This window comes from Lytechinus variegatus, chromosome 19, assembly GCF_018143015.1.
Source record: "Lytechinus variegatus isolate NC3 chromosome 19, Lvar_3.0, whole genome shotgun sequence".
Lineage (NCBI taxonomy): Eukaryota > Metazoa > Echinodermata > Echinoidea > Temnopleuroida > Toxopneustidae > Lytechinus > Lytechinus variegatus.
The window spans coordinates 20,635,850-20,644,436 of NC_054758.1; positions in this window are offsets into that span (position 1 = coordinate 20,635,850).

Consider the following 8,587-nt stretch of genomic DNA (forward strand, 5'->3'; position numbering starts at 1 on the left):
GCTCAGCTACAATCGGGTTAATGTAAAGCGCGGTAGAGTATTATCATCATTATTTTTTTTATTATTATTTCAAAATCCTAGCTTGTTTAAGAGACTTGTTTGTACTGTATTTACCAGGTCGCTTAACTCTGTTTACATATAACTGATATTAGGTCCTCGCTTTGCCGCATCTCCTATTTTTGGGGGAGGGGGTGAATCTAGATCAATTTATTATTGTTTTTGTTTATTTTATTTGCGTAACATTTTGCGTATATATAATAATAATAATACACAACATTTATAAAGCGCTTTATACATAATGTTTCAAAGCGCTAAGAAAATAAAGAAATGATAAGATATATAACAGTATATATGGGATTTTTAATCACTTTACAATCATTTGTAAATTTGTGTATAATTGATTTTGATTAATTGTAATAAAACAAAGTAAAAAAACACATATATGAAATTTACATTAACATTACTAATTCGGCTGAAAATAACATTTTTTTAAATATACGTAGGAGAAATATATATTTTAAAAACAGGACGGCAATATGAGTAACGTGTGAAACTGAAAATTGACATTTTTTGGTCATGAAAGTTAACATGAATATTTACCAGGTAAATGATGATTTACGTAGACGCATAATGATCCCGTCTTTAAAGTTTTGGAAAAGGATCAGTAATGTGAATTATATACTCTACATAAAATCATTTAACATTCCGACTTACAAACGTTTAGCAGTTTAATGGCGGTTTGATGATTTTCTTCAGCCGGTACGTATATTCTGAGTGTCTGAATATCATGTTGTATATAAAGGAACAGGATATTGTTTACGTTTGTGTTTTTCGAAATTTATTCTCGAAAGGACACTTTGAACTGCTATAACCGACACATTATTGATGGTGGGTCGATATCATAAGGAAACTGTAATTTTCATACTAATCTGTATATAAAGTATATATACTAACATGATGGCCGATGGAGTGGTTTTGCATCAGAGAGAGAGAGAGAGAGAGAACAAAACACAGGGACTTTATTAATAATATTGTTTTTGCTTGGGCAACTGATAAAAACATTCTTTTTTCTCTTTATGTCGCTCCACCTACTTTACAGCAGTTTCAGTTTACATCAAAACAATTGATGTGCGCGTTTGGGGGAATTTACCAAAAAAATAATACAGGCTTTTAATTTTGAAGAACCGAATGTAGGTTCATAGGCCTACAGTATCCATCACAGTATCAAACACCTTCTTCATTGATTTTTACAAATCAAAAATATTATAAAATTATAAAATGAATTAATCTGGTAAAAAAATAAGAGAATATTGAAAAGTGAATATGGTTCTTAGGGAAAATAACAGTTTTGAAATCATACATGTGTGAAATATATATTTGGTTGGTAGGCTTATCATATCATTTTTATCTGCAGTGACTTTATCCTTGTAAATTCTATATTTATACATGAATTTAACAAATATTTTTGCTTTGCATTTATCACAAAAATTGGCGAGGCCTTTTCAAGTCTGGTTTCTGGAAGCTACACTCTCCGACACTTTTAATTCTCAGTTCTGAAAAATTCAGAAAATTTCCTTCAAAATGATGCATGTTGTGGCCTCTCGCCGCTCGCCTATAGTGGCGTAATGATGAGCAAACGTACATTGAGGGGGCGCATGGCGTCTGTCACAATTTTTTTTAAGTCCAGAGAGCAAAACATTGTTGATCAAAGTTTCTAAAAAAAAAAGATTTTCGTGATAGATTTTTGACACAATAAACAGAATGAAAAATCACATCTATTCCCATTTTCGTCCTCTTCCTTTTCCCTGTTTGTACCCCCCCCCCCTTCATCTGTACGTCAGTCGTCTATTGGCCTATTAGAACCCAGTCTAACGTGTCCGCTCTTGGGCGGTATTCTGAAAATCGCATTAACTTCCGTAAATATTTTCTTGAATGTGCTACAAATTTGTGCTTTACTATTACTTAATCACTCCATATCATAATTATACAGGTATAAATCATATAATGTACCCTCCACCGAGGTACCCATTAAAACAAAGCTATTCATCCTTGTAAAATTGATATTTTACAACTTGTTTTCAACATCACTTTGAGCAAAGGGGAAATTGCCAACGAAAACAATTTCCCGAGAATAAAATACGATATTTAATGCTTTTGGAATTTTGAATAATTCATAGTACAAATGTTAAGTATTAGCATAATCATTATTTAGAACTTCAAATTTCTAGTTTCTTTTGCTATATAAGTTATTTCAATAATTGTTACGGAAGTTAGACTTCTCTGCTGCACTTTGCTGAGATAGTACGATTCTAGTTCAAAACAAGTGTCATGGCTTTGTCTAATAGCTCTATGGTCTAATGCTTAAGTCGGCAGAAACGACGCGTCGCGATGGAAAGGGGAAGGAGGAGGAACAAGGAAGCTTTCATGGACAAGGAAAGAAGAAGAAAATGCATCCCACACAATACTGGTCTGCATGCTTTCCAAGAAAGGACTATAAGTCAAGAGAAGGGAGAAAGGCCGTTTTGAATGATAATGATGATAATAATAATAATAATACTAAAAACAATAATAATAATAATAATATAGGATTGGTATCCACCTTGCTAGGTGCTCAAGGCGCTCCTATATTACCCCGGCTAAGCTAGTCTACCGATTCTGGTGCGCACAGCTTTTCGAGATATTACTCCTGCCGTCACCCATTTACCTCACCTGGGTCGAGTGCAGCACAGTGTGGATAAATTTCTTGCTGAAGGAAAACATGCCATGGCTAGGATTCGAACCCACGACCCTCTGTTTTAAAGGCGAGAGTCAGAACTACTAGACAACGACGCCGGCGCTCACACAATACTGGTCTGCATGTTTTTCAAGAAAGAACTAAAAGTCAAGAAAAGGGTTGTTTTGAAGAGAGTAAAGATTTGGCATCAAAAGCGTAAACAGGAATAGATCAATCAAAACTAAAACCATCACAACAAGTGAAGAAGATAAATTAATTGTGACAAAAGTCTATACGTAGTCGCTAATACTACTTGATTGTGTTCTCTCTTTGCTCATACACCACAGCGCGCACTACCTTGGAAGGTGGGAGAGAGACAAACAGAAAGTCTGTAGAGACCGATAGAAGAAAAATACCATACAAAACAACAAATGTCTGTAGGCTTATCCACCAGAAGCCTATAGTTTTTAGGGTATACACCTTTTTTTTTAAACCTAGCATATACATATTTGTATTCTTCATAACAAACTGATTTTTGTATGAATTTATTACGAAAAACGTATAAATTTTTGAAATGGAAGATTTTTTTTTGTGAATTGAAAAATTGAATTATTCAAATTAAAATAAAAATACGGCATGGTTTGTTTTGACGCGATGTCAAAACGGTTAAGCACATCCCAACCAAAGAAGTTTATAAATTTTATGTTAACAGGACCAGGCTGAAAAACAGTTAATCTGAGCCTGCTATCCTGTATAAAGATATTTTAAGAAATAAATACAATAAATAATAAAAATACAGAAAATCAAATAATTTCATAAACCTTAGAAATTACTGTTATGCCATTTAACGTTTTGCTTACTGTATCCCCAACAAAATTTAAAAGCCGTTCTCTCTACTTATCCGTTTTCATGAACAAAAAAACCCCGGAAAATTTATTGTGGTATTTTTGCATCTTGCGTCCCCACTTTTGGCTCAGCGGCTATCCGTCTACGTTTAAAACTGTTCCAATGACCTTGATCGCTTCCTGTCATGTCCATTAATGCATCAGTAATTGTAACTATTATAATCAAATTAGCATGATTAGGGGCTATATAAAGAATATAGTCATGACGGAAACTAGTGCCTCTTCAGGACTCAATTTTTTATTTGACTAATTTCTAGTTTTTGTTTCCTCCTTTTGTATGATGATATGACGCCGCAACGCCACAATGCTGGTAAAATGGCGAGTTGTAACAGCTGCAGCTGTATTTCACCCAGTGGCGGACCGTGACCCGGACAAGACAAAGCATTGGGGGGGGGGCACAGCATTGTTCACAGACAATGCAGTGCCCCCCCCCCATGTTTTGTCTCGTCCGGGTCACGGTCCGCTGCTGGTTTCACCCCACAACCCCACAATGATGATGTGACGCCGGAGACGCCACAACGCATCAATGCTGGCAAAATAAAATCTTGACTTTCCTCGTATGCTCTCTTTTATCATTCATCTACCTATACTGTACATGCATGCAATCTCAATGTATGTCCTCCTGGTAGGTCATAGCGGTTACACTTCTTAATTCCGAAGGTTCTTTATTGCGAAATTCGTGATACCAAAACACGTAAATTGCTAGGTTACACTTCGTAATTCCGAAGCTTCGTAATTCCGAAGGTTCTTTATTCCGAAGGTTCGTAATTCCGAAACACGTAAATTGCCTATACCTCTATGTTCGTTAATCCGAAAACGAAAAAGGGTTCGTTAATCCGAACATTTGTGGCGTAATTCCGACGGTTCGTTATTCCGAAGGTTCGATAATCCGAAAACGTAATAAGGTTCGTTGTTCCGAAGGTTCGTTAATCCGAAAACGAAATAAGGTTCGTTGTTCCGAAGGTTCGTTAATCCGAAAACGAAATAAGGTTCATTGTTCCGAAGGTTCGTTAATCCGAAAACGAAATAAGGTTCGTTTTTCCGAAGGTTCGTTAATCCGAAAACTAAATAAGGTTCGTTAATCCGAAAACAAAATAAGGTTCGTTAATCCGAAAACGAAATAAGGTTCGTTAATCCGAAAACGAAATAAGGTTCGTTAATCCGAAAACGAAATAAGGTTCGTTAATCCGAAAACAAAATAAGGTTCGTTAATCCGAAAAATGAAAACCGGGAAAGCAGAGGCAGAGGCAAGGAGGAGGGGGCGGGGGACACTGTTGCCGTTCAATTGTTATGAGGATGGAAAGGCAAGGGCGGCCGAACGAATTTTCGTTTGGGGGGTAAAGCCAAAAAAATGAAACTCATACGTCAAAATTGACATTTTCACCTTAAGATTATCATCTGCTTGAAGTCATTGTGTGTTTGATAGTGATTAAGTAGAGAAAAACCTTTTTTTGAAGTGATTTCTTATTAAGGCAAAACGTATATTTAGGCTTTATTTTTCGGGAGAGAGTATAATGAGCGAGCGGCTTGGTAAAACAAATTCAAAGGTGAAGTTGTAAAACTTTTTGGGGGTCAATTATTCTTAAAATGGCATTATTGTGAGGTGTTGCGAGCGTGAATCACAAGCTAAAACTTTAGGGTATTTCAATAAAAAATGAAAATAAGTTTTTAAAAATCCGAGCAGATTTCTGCTGTCATTAAACAGATGTGCATCTAACTAAAAAATTAACACGAGCGCAAAACGCGAGCTTAAACATACTGACCAGAAAAGGAACCTGTTAAAGAAAACATTTAGTGAAAATTTGCAATATTCCAGCCTGAAAACTTAACTTGTATACTTTAAAAAGAGTATTTTATTTCGAAAAACACGAAAAACGGCATATTTATTTTTGAAAAAGGAACTTTCCCATTTTGGAAAATATTAATTTCCCTGTTTTTTTTTTATTTCATTTGGGGGGAAGTGCCCCCTGCCTCCCTCCCGGCGAATCCAACTATCGTCAAATAGGGGAGGGGGCAATTTTTTCCAGCCATATTTTCCTCGATCGGCAGCTTAAAGTTGATTTTTGTTTGTTTCTTTGAAAGGGTAGTCCTCACAGTCAATAATTAGCTTTATACTTATAAAATAAAGTAAATATGTAATAACATGATAAATCCTTTTAAATAATGCGAGCGCGAGCTATATATTTTTTATTAATATGATGGGCAATATGTTTGTGATCTTCAAAACGAGATGCCTATGTAACTAAATTAAGATAATAACTGCGAGCAAGAAGCGCAAACAGACATTTTGAATATGTAAGCTCTGACCAGATCAAAAGGGGACATTTTAAGAAATTTTTGCAATTAGCCATGAAGACGATGCGTGTTTCAACCAGTGGCGGCGGAACATATTTTCCTGGGGGGGGGGGGGGAGAGCAAAGCCCAAAAAAGGGGCCAATAGGGGCAATTTGGGGCAAACGTATATTTTCACCATGAGATTATCATCTGTGTAAAGAGGTTGTGTGTTTTGTAGTAATTGCATTGAGCAAAATATTTTAAGTGATAACTGATTGATAAATTATATATCTATGTGTCATTTTTGCGAGCGTAGCGAGCAAGTGGTTTGGGGGAAAGAAATCAAATCTGAAGATGTATAATTCGCCTTTTTGGTCAATTACTGTTAAAAGGGCATTCTTGTGAGATGTTGCGAGCGAATCACGTGCTCAAACTTTTGGAAATTTCATGTAGGCCTAGAATGATAATAATGATAATTATGATATAGATATTATTTACCCTGGGAAGCCACTTCAGTTCTGAAAACTGTTCTCCCAGCTATTATTATTTTTTTTACAAGAATGCTTAGAATGTCCAGTTTTCAGGTTGGAAAATCTGAAAATTTTGGCTCACGTTTCTCGCTCGTATCAAATATTGTTTATTGAGGAACTCATTCTATTCCTGGTTACAAAAAAGTATAAAAATGTCCAGTTTTCAGGTGGAATATCACAAATTTTAAGCTTGCGGTTCGCGCTCTCATTATTTAGTTCGTGAGATATATACTCTATTCATGAGTCACTAAATGCAGTCCTTAAAAGATTACTTAGAAGCCTGTTGCATAAAACATTTTACCTGAGAAAACTCTGGTAAAAACTGAAAACTAAGGTTAGTCTGATTTCCGCCATTATGCCTTTAGCACAGAGCAAAAACTCCGATAAAAACAACCTGAGTTTTCTCAGGTAAAAAGTTTTATGCAACGGGCCCCAGGTCAGTATATAAACAAATTACAGCTCGCCCTCGAGTTAATTTTTTAGAAAGATACACATTTTTCTCACGATTACAAAAAATGCTCAGTATGTTTAAGTTCACGTCTTGTTACATGAAATGTCTACTAGTTTGAGCTTGCGATTCGCGCTTTCAACATCTCACAAGGATCATTATTAGTATTATTTTTATTTTTATTACCAGCAGAAGCTGTTATCAAAAATGACACCCCCTCCAATACAAATTCTATTATCTATGGTTACTCGCACGCGACCAACACACTTGATCCCTGCATCTTTAAACCATTTGCTTAGGCAGCAATTGCTCAGATAAAATCAAAATTAACCTATGCTTGATCAGGGCGCGTATTCTTAATGAAATACATGCTTTTGGCCACAACACAAGCATGTATCATCGATCGTTATTACTATCATTGCAGAATATCGTGTAATCTTGTAATGACAACACCGTTTTTGTTACCAAACTGAATAATTTTCATTTTCGGAAATACGAACCTTATTTAATTTTCGGATTAACGAACCTTATTCCGTTTTCGGATTAACGAACCTTCGGAATTACGAACCTTATTTCGTTTTCGGATTAACGAACCTTCGGAATTACGAACCTTATTTCGTTTTCGGATTAACGAACCTTATTTCGTTTTCGGATTAACGAACCTTATTTCGTTTTCGGATTGACGAACCTTCGGAATTACGAACCTCATTTTGTTTTCGGATTAACGAACCTTCGGAATTACGAACCTTATTTCGTTTTCGGATTGACGAACCTTCGGAATTACGAACCTTATTTCGTTTTCGGATTGACGAACCTTCGGAATTACGAACCTTCGGAATTACGAACCTTCGGAAATACGAACCTTCGGAATAACCGAACCTTCGGAATTACGAAGCTTCGGAATTACGAATGTATGCGAATTGCTATACCTTGATGTTCGTTAATCCGAAAACATAAACGGGTTCGTTAATCCGAACATTTGTGGAGTTATTCCGAAGGATCGATAAGCCGAAAACGAAACTAAGGTTCGATGTTCCGAAGGTTCGTGAATCCGAAAACGAAATGAGGTTCGTTATTCCGATGGTTCGTTTATCCGAAAACGAAATAAGGTTCGTTGTTGCGAAGGTTCGTTATTCCGAAAACGAAATGATTGAGGTTCGTTAATCATTTCGTTTTCGGACAAACGAACCTTCGGAATTACGAACCTCATTTCGTTTTCGGACTAACGAACATTCGGAATAACGAAGCTGGAATTACGAATGTCTGCGGGTCATGCCGGCCATCTAGCAGCAACACTGTATGGATTAACCCAACACCCTTCGTATGCCTAGGGGTATGGCCTCCTTGTTATATCCTCCACGCGTATTTCCTCCTGGCAGATATACACTACCATCAACCCAACCCCCTTCATACGCAATGGGGGCGTGGCTTCCCTGTGATCTGAGCCACCCCCCTTTAATCTCCATGGCTTCCTGATAATGACCTTTATCTTGTTCATGTTTCCTCAAGGTCAACATTAATTCGTTATGTAACTTCCGCCGGATGTTATTTGTTATGTATTTCAAGAAAAGCGATATATACTGGCCCCTATATTCTTCTTACATATCTTGTTCAATATGCTGATATGGATTTTTGAAGTCAATACACAAAAAATATTGCAGCTCGGACATCGCGCTTTCATTATTTTGTTTGATTTATCATTTAAAAAAAGTCTTCT